At 34.5% G+C, this 22,473-nt stretch overlaps 1 protein-coding gene across 3 annotated transcripts in view; it reads right to left on the reverse strand.

Moving 5' to 3' along the window:
• ck (unconventional myosin-VIIa ck) overlaps positions 1-22,473 on the reverse strand; it is a 361,748-nt gene that overhangs the window by 310,731 nt on the left and 28,544 nt on the right. Inside the window, exon 1 of one of the 3 annotated variants that reach the window (XM_085809041.1) lies at positions 12,863-13,132. The exons of the other annotated variants lie outside the window; for them this stretch is intronic. The gene's annotated coding sequence lies outside the window, so the exon portion shown is untranslated. Of the gene's footprint in view, positions 1-12,862; positions 13,133-22,473 lie in introns of those variants that run through there. 3 annotated transcript variants of the gene reach the window in all.

Genomic DNA, 22,473 nt, shown 5'->3' on the forward strand with positions numbered 1-22,473 from the left:
TGAGCAACAAGTCCTTACTTTTCAGTCTTTCAAAAATAGTTGGGAAGAATGTTTTTGTAACAGATCCCTTATCAGAAGAGATATAATCGCAGTTCCACCGCTCAATCATTTTAGCTTTGAATGTTTTTTTTAAATAAGATTTTGGAATATTTACATCAACATTAATATCATTTTTAGTTGCATTCTTAGCAAGCCAATCAGCTCTCTCCTTTCCATAAACCCTTCTTCTCCAGATCTCCGAGAGACTGCTGTATATTGACAATAATATCATTACATAAAGAGGTATTTTTAAGAGATTCCAGGGTAGAGAGTGAATCCGTATTCAATTAACATTGAGGAGCTAAAATTTTGAGAGCTAATATTTTAAAAACTACTCGTACGAATTTTACAAAACTTGGTATTCTGGCATAATTTGAGTCGTAGAATCGAAATATGGAAAAAAATTGATATGTTATTTCAGAAAAAGTCCGAGTTTGTGTCAAAATACCTATGTTATAATAGTGCTATATATAAATCTAATATATATCCTAAGTCGCGCTTTCGAGACATGAAAAACGCAGTTTGAATTTTGTCAATCGGCCCAGTATTTTTATTTTTAAGCAGTGTACCTTTCCTTATTTTTGTTTTCTTATACTAACATATATTTTTCTTAGTTATTTTTGGTTTTATGGGTGCCCCTTTACGATCATAAGACCACTTCGTGATCAGGTGGGTGGGGAGCACTCCAGCAATCTTACCTCGTTCCTACCTTTTTACATTGTGCATGACCCGAAAAAAAAGTCGCATCGTTTCTACTTCCAAATAATTTTAGCAAAGTGTCTAAACTACATCTGATGTTTTTTCGCTTTCAACAAATATGCCAAATTTCAAAACGCACCAATATATAAATTCGCGTATATCTTCGGAAATTTTGAATAAAACAACTAATTTTTTGCAGTCCCGAAAGCGCGACTTAGGATATATATTAGATTTATATGTAGCATTGTTCTAACATAGGTATTTTGACACAAAATTGGACTTTTTCTGGAATAACATAACAATTTTTTCCATATTTCAATTCTACGACTGAAATTATGCTTAGATATTAAATTTTGTAAAATTTGGTCCGAAATTTACAGAGAAATTCAAAAATTTATCTTGGAACAATTTTTTGTTTGCGCCAAGAATAATTTACTTGGCGAACTTCTTAATATATGGCAACCAATTTTCCTTTCCCTTCCATTATGCCGGAGCGGGGAATAAAGACACCTCGTTCCTACCTTTTTGCATTGGCCATGAGCGGGAAAAAGGTCACTGCGTTCCTACCTTCAAGTAATTTTAGCAAAGTTTCTATACCACATTTGATGTTTTATCGCTTTTAACAAATATGCCAAATTTCAAAACGCGCCAATATATAAATTCACGTATATCTTCGGAAATTTTGAATAAAAAATTTTAATTTTTGTACGTATGCTTAGAAATACGTCTACTTTAGGATGATAGTAAAATTTTTATAGATTATAATTCAAAAATGTTTTTGAAAAATTTATAAAAATTATTTTAAAATACAAATTTTAAAAATGAATCATAAAAAATGAGTGAATTTTATTTGGAATGAACCTAAATTTCGAAATGTGAAAGGAAGAATCAAATAAGTTTAATAAAAAAGAGAGATTAATAAATATATACCAAACTCAACATTGAGGAGCTAAAATTTTGAGAGCTAATTTTTCAAAAACTGCTCGTGCAGTTTTTACAAAACGTGGTAGTTTGGCGTAATTTGAGTCCTAGAATTGAAATATGGAAAAAAATTGGTATGTTATTTCAGAAAAAGTCCGATTTTGTGTCAAAATATGTATATTAGAACAATGTTATATGTAAATCTAATACACATCCCAAGTCGTGCTTTTGAAACATGAAAAATGCAAGTTGAATTTTCTCAATCGGCACAGTAGAACGAGAGATATAGAACTGCCCCCCCCCTTTTTATCCTCCCGCAGTGTGCATTGCTTGAGAAGGGGAATTATTGTCCGGGTAAAACCGGTGACCAGACAAAAGCCCACTGGACGAAAGCGCACGCGACAAAAGCCCACAAAAAAGACCCCACTGAGATAATTGCCCACGCGACTAATACCCACACCGATGAAAGCGCACATTGATAAAAGCCCACATAGATATAAGCGCACGCTGATAAAAGCCAACATTGACAAAAACCCACATCCATATATATGCTACATTAAAATTAATATTTTTACCTTTTTTCTTCAGCTTCGCAAAGCAGATTCAAGAATAAAGATAAAATTAAAAATAAATTAAATTAATAAAAATAATTAAACAATAAATTTAAGTAGCGGAACACATTTAATGTTGGGCTCCGACTGAATTAAAATCCTGTATGTATATAGAACAGAGAGTCAATCAAAATAATATAACTAAAAACCTATACATGTATGTGTAACTTTGTTTTTATATTTACGCGACAAATGGAAGTGCCCTCGTATAAGTCCGACAAAGGGAGGTGAAAGGGAATACTGGCCACACTGCTCCTTTTAATTCTACAAAATTATAAGGAGTATAAAATGTATGTAACTTTTCATCATATACAGAGAATAATTTATGAATAATATAACACTGCAAACAATTTTGCATATAATGAATTTAATACGGAGCCGAACTTTTATTTCAACGAAAAAAATAAAAGTACCTTATTCTATTGTGATTAAGAAAACATTTGTGTGCGCTATCACAAACACTGTTTTAATGGTGAATTAAAAGCACGGTTTCAAATAATCTAGTTAAATTTTGACAACCTGGATTTTACATAAATTAATTTCATTCCCATTTGAAATTTCATTTTTAATCATAATAATTATTACTCGTAAAAATTTTCAGGAAGTCATAACTATTTTGGATTTCCTGGAAATGTGTGCTGTTTTTAAGTGGGCATTCGTCTTGTGGGTTTTTGTCATGCAGTTTTCTAACTAGCCGCTGGCTATTCAGGCGGGAAACCATTGCGTTCCTTTTCTTTTGCCCCCAGCTGTGTGAAAATGTAGTTAAAGAGCTTAATTGCTTTATCCTCTATCGAACCTGGGGTGCCAAAGAATGGCCTCAGAAGGGAAGGCGTGGCAGGAGAGCAATTAAAGATTGGAATTAATTAAAGGAATAAATTAAAGAGGATTTTAAATGTTTATTGTTAGTTACTAGAAAATAACAATATCTGAAATTCCGCTTGTAACTGAAGTTAACCCCTTTCTTGCATTTCTTTTGTCCAGTTCTTGAATAACTTTTTATCTAAGGATTTAGTTAGAATTTCAATTATTTTAAAAATTTCAATTACTGGAAAACGAAAGGAATTAACTATTTCTTAACCATTTTTAAAGGAATAATTGACTGTTTTTGCAGTAAAACTGCAAAGTGGAAAAATATGCTAATTCCTCATTCGATAGCGTCTGTAACAGCTTTTTCATGAACTAATTAAATATGTTTGTTATATCGAAGCAAAGCCATTCTTTAAAAGTAAAACTACTGAACTATTTCTAAAAAAAATTAAATTATAACATATATTAAAATTTACGTAAAAGTAATATTTTTCATTTTAACTTTCATATGGTTGAAAACGAAACCATATGAAAGTTAAAATGAAAAATATGAAACCACATAAAAGTTAAACTATTCGAATAATTTTAATAACTAAGGTTTCTGAACTCAAGAACAAGAGGATTTAAAAACCATGAGCCCAGCGTTGTAAGAAAAGTAATCTTGCACATTAAAAATAATTTTTACTTCAATAAAAATATTATGTTACTCGATTAACTGTAAACGCTTGAAAAACAGTTCATTTTAATTTATCGTAATTTTTTATATGCAAAAACTTTCAATGAAGCAAATTTAAGAGCATTTAGAAACTGAATTTCACTGGAACATTTCTTTTGTGGGTTTTATGCTGTTATTACATGTTGAACATTATTGTGCCTAGATTAAGAAAAAGAAACACATAACATGTAAAAATTTATTATGTAGAAAAACTATCAAATTAAGGTCATTTTCTTCACCTCGAAATACATTGTTTTCCCGTACACGAGTTTCATATTCTGACAACACAGAAATAGTGGCTACATAACTTGTATCATGTTATGTATTATTTCAGCTTGTACTGTCAATTCTACTTTCCGCTTCCTCACCCGAATGTAAATAAGTTAGTAAGTAAACATGTTTAGGATGCAAATGAATTAAGAGTATTTAAGGCGAAGCTTTTGCGATTGAAAGGGAATGCGAGAATCGGCTACGTCGACTTCTGCTGTCAGAGTTTAACCATTTAAGGCCGTTGAATTAAGAGCGCCAGTAAGTTAATTGTCTGAGAAAGCCTGTTAGGCTAATCTTGAATTCTTCTGTAAGAATTATGTTAATTTTATTAACAGTTAAATTTTGAGTTAAAGTTCCTTTCCTAGCGATTCTTAACTTCAACTTACTACTTCTGGCCAGAACGTAATGTTAGAATCACGTCTGAATACACAATGAGGAAGAGCGGTATTTAACCGCGAAGTTCTTCGGTCGGAAGTGAGAGAGATACCAGGTATTCTGTCTGCGCGCGTTCGCGCCTTTTTAGGCTACTCTCTCGTAAGCTATTATCACGCTCGGCCGTACTTTAAAGGCCCTTGATAGCTTCGCAGTCTGTTAACGTTAAGGGGCCAACTCTGTCAGAATTTTGATAGCTTCGGCTATACCTCTTTAGATAGAAACAAGGTATTCTGTCTGCGCGCGTTCGCGCTTTTTTAGGCTACTCTCTGGTAAGCTATTATCACGCTCGGCCGTACTTTAGGCCTTTGATAGCTTCGCAGTCTATTAACGTTAAGGGGCCAACTCTGTTAGAATTTTGATAGCTTCGGCTATACCTCTTTAGTTTAGATTAGTTTAGTATTATTCTTAGTCTCTTAAGTTCAAAGCCCAAGTGTCGTCTTTATTGTACACTCCAAGACGGAGTTTTGTTAAATTTTAGTTGGAATAATGAAGGGTTAATTTACCCTTCTATCTTGTTCTTTCTTGTCACGCGAACTCAAGCGATTATTCGCTTATCAGTTCTTAACATTCTTCACTTCCAGCAGTAACTTAGAATTACATAGTGAGTAACTCTACACCTCTATTTAATTTTATTACCTTGAAATGTTAAGTTTATTAGTTGCGCTGATACTTTAGCAACTCAATATTTTGTCGATTGAGTTGTTGAAATATCAACACCACAATTCAAGTATTGTTGTATGATTGTACTGATACTTTAGCAACTCATTCGTCAATACTGAGTAGCTAAAGTATCAGCACATCTACACAAAAATATTTAAATGTAAGCAGTAAGCATAAATATGCAGAATGAAGTAAGCTTTGTAAACAATTTTATAATGCTAACTTAATTTTGATAGTAAACACTGATGTAAACAGATCATGTTTGCAAACACGCCCTAAAAGTACATCACGCCTTTATCTATTGCAATATGTAATATCCTGTACCCATTACAATAAATAACGCCATAAAACATGCACCTGTACAACTATGTATCGCTATATATATATCATGTAATATAATGCATTTTACTTGATCTAATTTAACGCTCGGCGGTGGCAGAACTTGCAGTGTTGGCTGGAGTCACAATTTCATCGTGACTCGAAGACGCCGGAAGGTTGCTGTTTTTCTAGTCAGTGTGTAGAGCTTATGTCTACTTACGTCAGGTAAATATTAGGTGGCCCCTTCATTTCTACGTAACATAACACCACAAGCAGTGGTCTATATGTTAAGCACAAGGTGTACTCTTGTAAATAGTTCTCTTGGATAAAAGGTTTCAACCTTTATCCTTATTCTGTTACTCAGCATGGCAAAGCCTCGAGGGCTATCTGCCTGAGGGAAGGATATCCTTCGTGGAAGAATTTCTAAGAGAAACTGGCTCGTATACAAATTACACATGGGAAAAACTACGAAAACGCCCATGCAGCCAGCCCGTCCGCGGGATTCGAAACTCGGACTTTACCGCTCGGCGGATTAGTGAGAAGTCACTAGCAATCTTACAGAAGGTCACTGACAATTTGCATGCTCCCGCGAACGATTAGACCTTATAACTTGTTTGTTAGCTCCATTCTTGAAGCTAACATTCAAACATAAAATTAAATAAAATTCTACGTTTTACTGGGGTTAGTTTCATAAAAAAAATTCTATTGATTTCAAAAGAGAAAAAAATTTTGAACATTTGTCGAGATAAGCAGTATGCATAACAACTTACATATATTACATTCTAAACATGAAAACATTTTTTTTTTGATTGGTAGAATGTATCTCATCTAAGACTTAATAATTTATTTTCGATTCGCAAAACTTTCTAGACATTGTTCCTTTGAAAATAAATCTGAGAAAAAGTTCAAATATCGGAAAAAATGAATAATTAGATGAATAAAAATTAATAAAAATGGAATAAAAGCTGTACATTAAGAAAGCGTCAGTCATCCTATTCTTAAGCTTTTCATGTAGGCACAAGGCTCACCAGCGGCCAAGCGGTAAAAACGCTGAACACTGAACACTGTAGCTCGGTTGGGGGTTCAAATCCCAATGGAAAGGCTGACCGCATGGGCACTTTCGTGGTTTTCCCCTTGCGTTACATGTAAACGAGCGAGTTTCCTTAAAACGTCCTCCACGAAGGCATGCCTTCCCTTGGCTTAGTGCCATTTCGTCCGTTCTCTTTTCATGCCGAGTTCGAAATAGCGTCGTTTGTCCGCTGCCGTTCGCACTTATTCAGTCTTTTCCGTTTTATTCGCTGTTCGTTGGTGTATTTAATTATGGCAAAGCACACGAGGGATATCTGCCTAAGGGGAGGGGTGGCTTCGTGGAGGTCTTTCTAAGGGAAACTGGCTCGTACACACGTTACACATGGGGAAAACCAAGAAAACGCCCATGCAGCCAGCCCGTTCGCGTTCGAACCTCGGACCGAACTACCAGTGTTCAGCGACTTTACCGCTCGGCCGCTAGTCGGCCTATTCGCTGTTCGAAAAGTCACTTTATGATTAAGAAAAGATATATTCAGAAGAAATGACCTTTACTACTTTGACCTGACTTAGCCTTTGAGTCCTAATATTTATCTAACATTTTCTTTCATTAATTATCTATATAACATTTTCATTCAAGATAAATTTATTCCGAGTAGAATAATGAATTTCAGACATGTTCAAGAGGTATGTTTTTGAATCTAATTACATTTTTGACATATAGTGTCCATTTTTTTAATTTCACATACTTCTAAAGAAATAGAAACACTGTTCCTCTGCATTGACAGAAAATCAAAATGTAGCAAGTGTGTAACGAAGATGTAAATGTTTTATTAAGAATATAGTGAGCCCTCTAATAAACGCAACCGTTCACGGTTTTAAAGGATTTTGGTTGTAGATATGGTGGTCTTAGAAATGTGATATTCGCTGGCAATGTTTGTTTATGTTCACAAAAATACAAGTCTCTTTCAAAAGGCGACCTCTTAGAAATGTCGTCAATATATATAATTCACTATAGTTATTTTCTAATGAATAATGGAATTAATTTAATCTAATGTCAATTAGAAACCGTGAATTAGAAAAGCATTGTTCCATCCCCCCTCCAAATAAATAAATAAAATGAAAATTTAAAACACTATTCCAAATTGCTGTAGTTGAAAGATTAAAAAATTACATTTGGAATTCATTTTCTGACAGAGTGTCAGCTGACAGTTTTAATTTATTACGAAATCTAAAAGAAAATCGCCAAATTATAACTGTCACATTCAAAACAGCTTTCAATGAGAGATATGTTTAAACTTTGATAATAAGCTCAGTCTAAAGAAAGAATAAAATATATCTTAGCCAAGTTTTCATTGTGCTTAACTGTTTTAATATTCTTAAACTAAAAAGGAATTAAAAGGAACTAAAGGAAAAACTAAAAAAGAAATAAAATAAAATTCAAGTGTTTTTAATTAAAAAGTTAATAGTTTTAATAATGAAACATAATTATATTTAATGGCAACCATATTACCTTAAATAGCATGTGAGAAACTCCACAATGATATTTTTCATTTTCACATACACATACATACCAAAGTTAAATAAGTAAATAAATAATAAAATGCAATTAATTTAAAGTTTATCATCGAAACGTTATAGCTAATCACTTAACCAGAGAGTAGAAAGTTTGCTTTCAACCTAATAAATTAAACAAATAAAGAGTGATAAAATATACAAACAGACATATTTGAGACATTAAAATTCAGATCTGAATACTCCGTTTATTATAATTAAAATTATAAATAAAAAAAAGCATAAGTCCCTTTTGATTATGTGCGCTTTTATCAAGTGTGGGCATTTATCAGCGTGCGCTTATATCTATGTGGGCTTTTATCAACGAGGGCTTTTATCAATGTGAGCTTTCATCGCTGAGAGTATTAGTCGCGTGGGCAATTATCATAGTGGGCTTTTGTAGCGTGCACTTTCGTCCAGTGGGCTTTTGTCTGGGAACCAGAAAACCCTGCAGATAAATTAACTCGTGAAGAAAATGTTCGTACACTTGTAAACGATAGCGTTCGGTGGTGTGGTCCTCCCTGGTTGAAATGTCTTAAAAATCAATGTCCGAAACAAAAATTTAAAGCAAAAATAGCTAATGATCAAGTTTTAGCGCGACTAAATACAATTGTTCCTCCAACAGAAACTTATAGTAGATGACAGTAAATTTAGCAGTTTAAGGAAATTCTAAGAGTTACAGCTTGAGTAAAACGATTTGCGGGAAGGCTGAAAAAAAGGCACTGCTTTCTTATCAGTATCAGAGATTAAAGAAGCAGAATATTGGATAAGAATAGCACAGAGTGATAGTTATTTTACCGAGATACAGTTATTAAAGGAAAATAAGCAAATACCTCCTTATTTCAAAGATTTACAGTCTAGCACCTTATCTTGACAATATAGTTTTACCGCGTGTCAAAGGACGTTTCCAGCAAGCTGATATATTTCAAAATGGAAAAACATCTGCTGATATTGCCGAAATCTAAGTTTACTGACTTAACTGGTTATGAACACACGTCTTTCCATTCAGAAGTGGCATCAACATTATCTAGAATCAGGAGTAATTTCTGGATACCTAAGGGAAGACAAGTGGTAAAGAAAATTACTAACACCTGCCTTGTGTGTAAAAAGAACACAGTGGCCAAACAGCTAACGGGTCAGTTACCAAGAAATCATGTAGTCGAAAGTAATCCTTTCACAGTGGTAGGTATTGGTTTAACTAGAGCTGTTATTATTACAAAAAGAGCGGCAATCCAAAAAAGGTGTACATAGCCTTAATTACATGCGCTGTCATCGTGCTGTATACATTGAAGTGATTTCAGAAATGTAAGCAAAAAGTTCCATTTTTTTTTATCACAACGTTTTATAGCGAGAAGAGGGAGGGAGCTGCCAGGTGATTTCGGCAGCACATGTGAAATAATTCAGGGATTTAAAAAAATCACCATAGATCCTACTGTGCGAGATTCCTACCATCCGAAGGAATTATAAGGAAGCTCATCCCTGAACATTCTCCATGGTGGGGAGGATTTTGGGAGTGTTTGATGAGAAACATCAAAGAACCTTTGAAGAAAAGAGAGCAATACTGACTATTGAAGAGATCTCTACTATATTAACTGAACTCGAGTGCATGTTAAACAATAGACCCTTAACTTACGAAGGAAATGAATAGGCTGAACCCTGCCCTCTCACTTTTTCACAGTTTTTACTTCCAGGACGTCACACCATTAACTTTCCTGAACATTTTTTAGAAATTTTCAGCAAGGTATCAGAAAACGAAACTTTAACTGAGCGAAAGCTTAACCAATCTAAGCTCTTAAAACTAACATGGATCAAGCGGAGAGAGCAATATTTGCTACAGCTTCGAAACGCTCATAATTTTGCTAATCCTTCAACTGAGCGTAACCTTAAGACCGGAGACGTTGTGTTACTAGAAGGACCAAAACAGTCTAAGCTACTGGGATATGGGAGTAAGAAGTAAACAAGAATCAACTGAAGAAGTAATTATGGGACCATATGGACATATACGAGCGTGCATCGTTTGCACACCAAAAGGACATTATCTAGAATACAGAAGAGCGTTACAGCTTTTATATCCAACTGAAATTTAATTTAGGATGTTAGATGTCATTTTTGACCTTTTCACGTTGTTTATTGTATACTGTTCATTTAATTATAGTTCATCATTTGTGTTCTTGAAGTAAGTAACTATATGTTATACCTTTATATATGTTCTACTATTTAGCATTAAAATATGTAACATGAGTACAGGTGGAGTAATAACGTAATATGTACAAGTAATTTGTAATATGGACAAGACAACAACAACAGCTATGCACATGTTGTAATTCTAAACCTTAGCAGTTTTATGCAGACATTTTATGTTTTATGCAGAAACATAAAATGTTTTAAGCCAGCAACAGCTAATTAAATCTTACAGTTTACTCTAAAATGTGTCTCTCTCTTAATTGTGACCACTGATCTGAACGTAACTCACTGCATTTTCTCTTTCACTCCCTTCTTTGTAGAAAGGGGGAGGAGGCGAGATGGAAATGCGAGCAAGTTTGGACCTATATGACAGAGGTGGTGTCAGTAAGTAGTAAAACAGTACCATGCCAAAGGAGAGAAAAATTTCGGGGGCGAAATGACATTGCCAAGCACAGTTTGACCAGGGCCTATGGCCCCCAGTCATCTACTATTTATTTCTCATAATCTTGTTTCTCCTTCACGAAAATAATAAAAGAGGGCGGTGGGGAGGCTTTACTCAGGCCCTGCCGTTATATTTCGCACAGTGCTAAGCTGCACTTTCCACCCTCCCCCATTCTATGCAAGTTAAAAATAAAGTCTTTCTATTGGAAAAATATGCGATAAACATATTCTAATTTACGCCTTTCTATTCTTTGCCGTGACAGCAATCTCTGATCACAATGCTTTTCAGAAAAATAATTTCACTGTAATCTTTGACTAGAAAAGCTTGAAGAGTACATTTTAACAACTTGTCCAGTTCCTTTTATCTTACAAGCACAAGAAACTAGTACTTGGTACAGCCATCATCTGTGTCGCGATGATTAGAATTCGCATCTGCACAATCCGTCAGATAAATAGATACATACTTTAAGAGATGATATTTAAATACCGGTTTAAAATTTAAATCGAAAAAGCTTTACAATGTATAGTACGGTGTTAGTTCATCCCATGTCGGTACTATCATGACAGTACTATGAGACGTATGATAATGAATCAAAATGGCCTTGGGCAGCCTTGAAGGACGGCATACAGCGCAGAAAATCGGTGATATGAGGCTCTTCGTCAAGAAATTATAGCGAGATATGTAGCAATCCCCACGGACACAACCAACATTGTTCAAACAACTGCTCGCCATTCTGCTATGTGCCTAACCGCTAATGGGCACGGATATGGTACTTGGATATGCACTCTAAGTAATTGTACAAGTGCAGGGAGACTGTATTAAACCTAACGTCCGGTATGTATGATTACATTAACCTATAATGAAACTCGGTACTAATACAGAATAATTCTTTCGTTGTGCGAGCCACTCACTGGCAATTCTGTAAGACCCCAATCTTTCATTTAAAATGCTAGATTACTTCTCTTTTTCTCAATTTTTATAGCAATATGCACTCGCCTAATCAAATTTAAGTTTCTTGCGAATTACGTTTTACACTATTGCGTCCAAACATACAATGCCCAGCAAAGTCCGAATGCATAAGACAACAGAACACTCGTGGTTCAAACCGCCTTCGAATCTCGGCTAGCTCCAAAGGCGCTTTCGTGGTTTTTCTCTATTTGTAAGGTAAATACGAGCTAGCTTTCCTTCGAAAGTCCTTCATGAAGGCTCCCTTACACAACGTTGATAGTCCGCGTGTGCTTTGCTTTACTTAATTAACCAAGCACACTACAATGTAAACAAAGCTCACTATATATTTTATTATACATCGTAGCAATGTTGCACCATTTAATGCGTTCTCTTCAAAATTCTCAATAAATATATTTACTGTTGCGAAAAGAAAAGCAGTCAACGAGGTAATATTGTGACCACAGTAAATTAATAAGTACTCAGCAATTAATGAAAACCGATACAAGAAACAGGAATACATTACGCTAGCTTTCAAACATATTTCTGTACCACAGCCAAATTTCTATAATTTTTGAAGAAACATTCGATATTCGCATATTCAGCTTTCAAATCAAGTTCACTTGTGATTGATTGAATCAGACCGGTAAAAACACATTTTGTCCCGAGTTCGATTAGGAAAGAGTTGGCTACATCGAGTTTTCCCCATCGGTCACAGAAATGTGTGACGCCGCCCCTTCGAAAATTATCCACGAAAACATTTCACTTAAGACAGACGACATTTTCATTCTCATGTTTTACAGTAACAATTTAGCAAACTTAATGCGGCTGCTGCTGGGAAAAAATTCAATATGGAATCATCACTTTCATTTAATGGAACTTAAAAAAATAATGAAAGGTAAATAAATTTCATTGTTGTAAACTACAATATAGCATCTGGATAAAAATTATTACTGTTGATTACGGATCCAATGGTCTCAAAACTAAGTTCTGTCATCATAATTTTACTAAACTCTGCAAAATTTTGAATATTACAACTTCACGAAATAAAACGCAACTAATTACGTGCACGGAAAACCTCTCAAAGAGATAAATATCAAACAGTCCGATAAAAATAAAAAGCCGTCAATAATAACAGTTTTAAACAATCCAATACGTACGCTTCCTTTACAACTAATATTGATTAGATTTCTGTAAATTTAAAATAAATGAATTTTTAATTAAAAAGGAACCCACCTTTAGAATTTCACATTTTTAGAAAAGGCATTCTTTTCTGGCACGTCCAATTTAAAACAACCGCACATAATTCCAAACACATTCGACCACTTAATATCCAAAACATTTGCCAAAACAGCTCGCTACTTCTTGCTTAAATCCGGAGACATAGAACAAAACGGCAAATAAATGCCATCAGGATCAGAGCTCCAAATCCACGCGATGTCACAGAAGCGATGCTAAACGAAAATAAACAGCAAGAATTAATTTAAAAAGAGGAACAGTCCAATTACTGGTGTTCGGCTTTCGTACCCATGAAGGTCAATGATGGATGGAATCGTCTCGCTACTGGACACCTAGAAGGACGTTGACCTCATATGTTGTGGCCCGCAGGAAAGCCTGTTTGAATGCACCACGTGCTTCCTTCGGAACTTGCACTGGAATAATAAAAGCGGTGACTGCCAGAAAAACGAAGGGAAAATTCCAGCGTTATAATTAATTCGTCAATGAACTAAGATTCTATAAGTCTTAAAGCATGAGACTAGAAATTGAGCGATTCTTGATTATAATTTCAATATTAACAGGCATTATTAAGCTCCAAACTGAACTATGCAGCAATTAAAACGAGGTTGGATTAAAACGCAGAAAACACATGCGAAAACTTTTAATTCGTGATACGCGATATAAAAATCCTATGCCCAGAATTACTTCTTGATTAAAAAACACTTCCATCAACTGAAGCTGTAAGATATCCCATTCAAACATGCTTTTTTCGAAACTCAGAACTACGTGTATGGCAAAATGTTCTAACGAAATTTGTCCAGATTATAGAAATTTCATCTCCTAACGTGTTCTTGCCTGATTAAATTAATCATATTAAGCTCCTGCGTAGTAGCTATACTATGGCTTTTAGCCAAAGAATAAAATAAAATGCTTATTAAAATAATCAATAATCTTCATTAGAAAATAAAATCAGAGATTATGGTAAATTTGATTCTGCACCATAAGTCAAATTATTTATGAAATACGGGAAGCACTCGAAAACTATCTACCCAGAAAGGCTTTTATCTGAGCAGCTAAAAGCTATTCGAGGGCAGACTGCTAGAAATGCCTTTATCAGCAGTCACAAGAGAAATCTATTTAAGGTATCTACTAATAAGTACTCAAATTATATTTATCTCACATATTTAGAATATTGTCGAAACATTTTTTTTTTTTTTTTTTCCACAAGCTTTTAACACGCTACAGTCACGCTGTTCATGAAAAACACTTCCTTATGGCATATAAAAGACTCCCAAAAGTTGAATACGTATTTAGGTTTAAAAAAAAATTATGAAATTAAGGAAAAGGTGTGATAAAAATTAAACAAAATGCAATATTAATAAAAGCCTCAATTTTCTGTTCAACATTACTTCCGTTTCCAAAATAAGATATAAAATTTCACGGATGAGTAAGAATATTCTGTGTGACTGTGTTAATAAACACAGTCAGTTGTGATATTTCCGTGTTTTTAAAGCACCTATCATGTAAAAACAACGTACTTCAGAATTATTTCGACTGCCGTATAATGACTGAGGTTCAACTATGAAATTTAATTACTCAAGGTTATCACTTCGTGGAAAACTTTTTTTATAGATATTCAGTTTCTTTCCAACTCAGCACGGCAAGATAAACCGGCCGTGCAGTTAAAACGTATATCTCTGAACCCATAAAAACCCAATATTTCTCGATAAGCCTAAGATAGGTTAGCTTATATGATTAAACCATAGAAAGGTGATCAAAAATATCTGCTCATGGGAAGGGACGATTTCGTTAAGGACTTTCTATGGAAAAACGGCTTGTATTCATCTTACACATAGATCGACAATCCTCAAAAATAAATTCATTTATGTAAAATATTAAATTTATCGACAATTAATTAAGGGGTGTTGGAAACACAATATCTTCAAAAAACTGTGATTTCGGATTTTTGCATTTTCAAATTCTCTACACTTTTATCTTTCTAAAAATACCATTCTTTAATCTCTATGAAAATTAGAACTGTAAAAAAAAAATCTAGTTTTAATTTGTCATCTACTGCTTTGATCAATGAGGATTTTTACATAAAAACGCGTTTTCTCCAAACGTGATTTTTTAATATTCAATGTACCTTTTCTCAGGAACTACTGCTCACAGGTATCTAAACTTTTTATGGCTTATTTATTATGTTCCCTGATATTTACTGAAATGAGCTTTTTGTAATAAACTTAGAAAAAAATTTTAATTTTTTTTTTTTTTTTTTTTTTTTTTTTGTGTGTGTGTGTGTGTGAGAGAGAGAGAGAGAGAGAAAAGTGCTAAATTTTACTATGCCTAACAAAATATTCTGTAATTTACTCTAAAATTCAAAATGTTTCAAAAGCTCATTTCAGTATAATCAGATAGGTATACTTTAATTGCAGAAAAAATTTCAAGCTTGTATCTACAGCACATTTTGAGAAAAGGTACATCGAAAATGGCCAATTTAACATTGTCAGCATTGTACCAGATTACCAGTACATTGTACAGAATTTAACATTGTAACCAGATTAATCAGTCAGATACTTTACCGTAATTAAAACTACTCTAATAAAGCAGTAGAACATGAACCCTTTGAATACAACTAAAGCAAAACCTCGTTTATCCGAATCAGAAGGCGGAATCATTTAGGGTAATACTTTTCCCCCAGATAATCCATGGGAATTGTTATTGGCATCAAAGGCACAAATATGTATGCAAACATTATTAAGCAACTGCGTATATCTAAATATAGTCACATATCTATTATTATTATTCAAAATGCAGTGCTGCTTTAAATAACGTTATACGAAGCAGATGTTTTAAACAACCTTATGCTATTTTTCAGGCCCAAAGGGCCCGAGCAGTAAAGTCGCTGGACACTAGTAGTCGGTATAGGGGTTTCTGATACCCCTTAAAATGGCTTACAAACTGAAATATCGGATTAAATAAATTTCAATTAAAAACATTAGTTAATTTACACGATTTGGAAAAATACATGTTTTGCAAACTAAATAGCTAATAGAACATCACCTCACTTTCATAATGTGAACATAGGTAACTATATGCTAACTATTCTAACACAAGAGTATATATAGAATTTTGACATTCACGAAAGGATATGAGACAGTCAGGTTCTCGATTATAAAATCAGTGATATCACAATTCAAATATATATATATATATATATATACAGGGTGTTTTAGCAAATCAGTTACAAACTTCCAGAAGAGACCTACACGATGGAAAATCAGAGCAATGCATGGACGGAAACGCTTTCTTGGTGCGGTAATGACGACACAAAAAAGGACAGGAACAGTGTGACAAAACATGTTATTATGTTTACTACAGCAGAAACCAACAAATAAGAACAAAAGCAGACAACGATCGCCATTAAAGAAGGTGGAAAGAATGGCGGAAGCTGGGAAAAGGAATGACGTAGTCGCTTGCGAAGAGTAGTTATACTAAGTAGTTGCATAAGTACAGCTAAACTGCTATTGGTTAATTTTAGGCTGTTATGTAAAGTGGAAAGATCTCAAATTTGGGAGAACAGATGAACTTAGGGGGGAGAACACCAAATTTAGAATAGTTAATTTTGAGGTCGCCAATCGTTTCTTAGCGCAGCCATCGAATTTTGTTATATCTTACATGCGTATATACTGTGATTAAAAAAAAGGACTCTGCAATATTGATGGTGTAGAACAAAACAAGTGTCAAATTTTAAAAAAAATTAAGTTTGTGTACAACCCCTGTATGCATTCTAGAGTTAAAGAAATGAATGTTTAAATTTCGCATTCGAAATAATTACACTGATTTAAAAAAAAAATCTTGCACAAACTATCTATCAAATTACTATCTGCCTAAGGAAAGGGATGCCTTCGTGGAGGAGTTTTTAAGGGAAACTGGCTCGTATACACGTTACACATGGGGAAAACGCCCATGCAGCTAGCCCGTTCGCGGGATTCGAACCTCGGACCGAACTACCGGTATTCAGCCGCTGGTGGGCCTCGCCATAACTGATTACCCAGACTGTTCGGTGACACGCGCGAATGCCAGTCTGATGTAATACCAGATTAATCAGTCAGATACTTTGCCGTAATTAAAACTACTCTAATAAAGCAGTAGAACATGAACCCTTTGAATACAACTAAAGCAAAACCTCATTTATCCGAATCAGAAGGCGGAATCATTTAGGGTAATACTTTTCCCCCAGATAATCCATGGGAATTGTTATTGGCATCAAAGGCACAAATATGTATGCAAACATTATTAAGCAACTGCGTATATCTAAATATAGTCACATATCTATTATTATTATTCAAAATGCAGAGCTGCTTTAAATAACGTTATACGAAGCAGATGTTTTAAACAACCTTATGCTATTTTTCAGGCCCAAAGGGCCCGAGCAGTAAAGTCGCTGGACACTAGTAGTTCGGTCCGAGGTTCAAATCCCGCGAACGGGCTGGCTACATGGGCATGTTCGTGGTTTTCCCCATGTGTAACGTGTATATGAGCCAGTCTCCCTTAGAAAGTTTTCCACGAAGGCATCCCTTCCCTTAGGTACATAGCCCTTGAGGCTTTGCCGTGATTACATAAACCAAATCAAACCTGTGCTATTTTCAACAACGATGTAGAAAGATTAACACCCCACAGCGTTTATAGACAGTTATATATTTGCTCAACTGTCTGGTGAACAGTCACTTCCAGAAAGGATTTCACAATTTACTATTTTTGCATATAATACATTGCGATCACTCGTTTCGGCTTCTATTAAAAAATAGGCATTTTGTATCACAAAACTGCATTTTCTCGTATAACTAAAAACAGAAGCATAAAACTAACAGGATCATCTTCATTTCATGACCGTTAGAGGAGGAGATCACGGAAATTCCAACAGCAATTTAATAAACATTCATATATTCCGCAACCTTTCTTTTTTACGTATTTTCTTTCCTTGCAGTTTGCAGTCATGTCTAGATAAGAAATTGTTTCTCACAATTGCTATTGCAAATGAGATAAAACTGCTAACATTTCGCGAAGCGAATTAGATTTTTAGCGAAACCTGATAAAGAATTTTGTATTAGACAGTTCACACTTAAAATGTAGCGTTACAGTTTAAATATGTACTTAATTTCAATAATGATACCTAAATATCGAAAAAAACGGGAGCGGTCCAAACGTACCTTGCAATAGGCGTCAGAATGTTCCAAGTCTAACACGGACCACACTCGAATGGCCATGAACTACAAAAACGAAATATGTAGGTGTTATATTCTATAGTTAATTCTGCTGCGCGACACAGCAAAAGAAGCCGATACAAGGGTGTTTATAAACCCACTCCTTACCACGCAGCTTTGAAATTTTATGAAAACGTACGGGCGTCCCCCGCTTATTCGACAAGTTACAACCGCAAAACGAAATAAATTTCTATTTACTTTGATAAGCATATTTTGGTTGCTGAAAAAGGCTAATAATAGCTATATATTTCGAATCATGATAAAGATAAATTACATACTTTACATATAAAAAAAGCATTGTAAAATGAGTAAAAGCTCGCTTTTATTTTTTACTAAACATGACGAAATACGTCGAAAGAGCTGCTAAATGTATTGGGTTCTGCTTATAAATTAATGTAGAAACAGTAGATTAAGGTTCTTATACTTTTATATGACGTCACTGCCTCCTAGTCTGTTCAAAAGCAACTTATTCCTTACTTCCTTTCCATCTTCATTTCTTCTATTTTTGTAAATGAGTGACGTCAGTACTAGAAACAGCCTAACGTCATTAAACTACTAAACTTGCAGCATATTTAATAGATGAGAAACGGAGAACAAAAAGAGGAGAATATGGGTATCAGGTATTTACTAATTTGAATTTTATTTTTATAACTAAGAAGTTACAAATTCATATCCTCCCATGGCAAAAAAAGAGTAAATTCATCAAAAGGCGAATATGATGTTATCATCAAAGTCGTTATCATCATGAGTCGAATATGATACACTCACACACACAAAAGATTTCGAAACCTACGAAACTTTGCTGAACCGACACACACACACACACACACACACACACACACACAAACAAAAAAAAAAAAAAAAAAGCATACGTACATTATACATTTTCAGCTTAATTTACGTTAATAAAATTTTAACGCAGAAATAGATACTGTTGATTTTGCCGACACCACTTGATAAAATCTTAAAACTGTATATTTTCTTAGCTATTTCATAATTTTAGCACTCCACACCGGCGGTTTTCTACATATGGAACTTGAAGATGAGCGAGTTTCCCTTGAAAGCCCTTCCTCTCTCCAGCCTTCATGTGCTTTGCCGTATTGAAAATAAACAAAAATCCGATACTGATATGTGCTAGGATTCATCGGCAAGATAAGGTTGACTTATCAACGCACCACACCTATCTACTTAAAAGAGAAATGCCTTCCTGGAGGGCTTTCTAAGGGAAATTGGTTCTGCTTCAGTCACTTTTATCGGGCTACAGATGATCAAGTTGCTCTTCTTTTCATTCAAGGTCACTCGCCGCTAGTATTACATCATGAACATTCATCACCATGCCCAACCTGGAACTATCTTAGGTTACAGGAAAATACTGCTTTGTAGTAGAAATCCTGTATAACAACTCCCATATCAAGGTATCAAGGAAATGGGTTCGTACTTATGTTAACACATAGGGAAAAAACCACGGAAAGCCCATGCAACTCATGGTTCGTCAGGATTCGAGGCTGGAACGAAATACCAAAGCAGCGTCTATTGCATCAACTGTCAGAATAGTATACAAACAAATTTTGCTTCGGTATATCTAAAACTAGCAGCTTCGCTGCCAGCCCTCGTCTGGCTTTTAAATGTACCGGAAAAATGGCTGAAGGGAACCAAACGTTAAATTTAAAATCTGCGTAGAATTTTACTCTGCAGAACAACTTCATAAAAAAAAAAAGTTATTACGTATACCAAAATTACAATGAAATAAGCAATATCCCTTAATACAAATATTAATTATCCTAATAAATAAATTAACCAACTTCCCTTTGCAAAATCTTAAGAACTCAAATGGTATAAAGGAGGTTAAGAACTTCGTTTCCTAAAAAAAATCACTCAAAATTTTTCAATATCTTAAAAACAGTGAAATGAGCAATAAATAACATAAAAGAATACAAAAAACAAAAAATTCTGAAAAGCAAAGTATAATTAATGATATTTTATCTTACATTTTCAAGAGAAAAAAATTACAATAAAATAAGCTATGTCCCTTAATACAAATATTAATCATCCTAATAAAAAATGAATCAACTTTCCGTTGAAGGAAAAAAATCATGCAAAACTTTACAAGGGAATTTCCTTGATAATGGACCTACAGTTTTCATCAGACAAAGATAATGCGTATTTTTAAGATTTATAGCGATTACCATTACAATAAAGTTCAGAGAGATGTACTTCATGATTAACAGTTTCAATAAACAATCTGTAGGTTGATGAAATTCAACACCTACAATCAAACAGCTAAAATTATTCATCATCTACTCATATATCTAGGAAATAGACTAAAAGCATAAACTGCGGAGGTCATCAACAAAAAACTGATGGAAAAAGGTTTGCTTCAGAAAAAATTGAGAAACAAACAGAAAATATTAAAATGAAATCCGAAGCACTCCCGAAAAATAAAGAACACTCGCTAGAACTTTCAACAATATTTTAATTGATCGTATTTAAATTCGGAACACTGCTAGATTTTTATTTTTAAAAACGCTCCACTAGTTACCGGAATGCAAACTTATTACGAAAGAATTTTTAAATATCTTTAGCAGGCCATATTAGCATACCCTGAGTTCACGCAAACATGGAGCCAGTAACACGTGCGCGGAGATTCCGAGTCTCGACTTAACACCGAGTTTAATTTTTAAAGTTATACCAAGAAAACTGAGGGCCCACCAGCGGCCGAGCGGTAACGTCGCTGAACACTGGTAGTTGGGTTCGAGGTTCGAATCTCGCGAACGGGCTGGCTGCATGGGTGTTTTCGTGGTTTTCCCCATGTGTAGCGTGTATACGAGCCAGTTTCCCTTAAAATGTCCTCCACGAAGGCATCCCTTCCTTAAGGCAGATAGCCCTCGAGTGCTTTGCCGTAATCTAATAAACCAAACCCAAGAAAACTGTCTCACTCACGCCAAAGTTTTAAATAAATCATAAAAAAAGGGCAGCAGGCCTTATACCGTATTAATAAAACAGTATTATAAGTAAACACCCTTGACTTCTCATTTATTATCCTCTGTGAAAAACAGTCGTTACAAAAATACCATTCATCGATCACTGTTTCATTACGACCAATGCCAAATGAGGGACACATGACACCATACATTTTTCTAAGTAGCGCTGAAAACTATACATTACTCCTGCCACTCTGATGCGATTTTCCAGTTCCAGAGTGGAGGCATAATGTGTTAGAAATTCCTGCTTGAGGTTGTCTCATTAAAAGAAAATAAATGAATAAAAAATTAATATGAAAAAAATCTGAAAGGTTTCTGATTTGAAATTACGTCCAAAGGGGGCGTTTTTTTAACGTTTTGTGTATTACCTTTACTTATTAAATATAATGTTACACGTAGTAAAACCATAAAATTCAGTTCAACAGCAATATCGCAAAATAATTTTCAAATGAGCATATCTTTAGAATTTGATAATGAATATGAAATCGATATTAAAATTTAAAATTCAAATTAGGGCTTCCACATGCCCATATTCTATGGAAGATTACGATATTCAAATTTTGATGGCTCTAAGTACCGCTGTTTTATCACAATGCGAGAAATATACATTCATTCATGTAGTTTCTTCATTATTTAATTTCTTTAAATATAGTACAGGGCGATATTATTTGGTGGCAATAATTTTAAAAAAAATTTGCCGCTTACAGTTTTCAACGCGAAATGCCAAAACGAATAGTCCTTCAGGGCAAATTGCCCCTTTGGACCAAAAATTAAAAACAAAAGTGTAAAATCATTATTCTTGCATTACAGAACAATTATTTAACAACGAAAGGACTATGCTTACCAGTCCAGCCCACAGTATTCAACAAGTAAATATTATATTGGCAACGCATTAGCAAAAGAATGCTTCATTTAGCACACATTGATGCAAAACGCTTGTTGTACATCGTCAGTCAAAATACGCTATAAATGCTGCTGCAACGTACGCTGACGACAAAACTTCCAGGCGCATATCCGAATATTTAAAACCGTTTTCATACAGCAACTGAAAAAATCAACTGTCCTTGTTCGTTCTACACGTATGTTTCCCCATGTGTTACGCGGATACGAGCCAGTTTCCCTTTAAAAGTCCTTTACGAAGGCATTCCCGCCCTTAAGCAGACAGCCCTCGTTTGGCTTCGCTGTAACCCATAAAAACCCAATCCTTCTTGCACTTCTGCTTTTGGTTTTAGGGAAAGATTGGGAATTGAGGACGTTGTCTACCGTAATTGGCTTCTGGACCAAGTGCTTAAGACCGTTAATAGCAATTCGAGCCAGACTCAAATCCCGAGGGAAAGGATGGTTGCACGATTTTTTATCATTTTCGCTGTGTTTAAGTTAA

Source organism: Stegodyphus dumicola, chromosome X2, assembly GCF_044657685.1.
Source record: "Stegodyphus dumicola isolate Sdum_Otavi_A_Nest chromosome X2, ASM4465768v1".
Lineage (NCBI taxonomy): Eukaryota > Metazoa > Arthropoda > Arachnida > Araneae > Eresidae > Stegodyphus > Stegodyphus dumicola.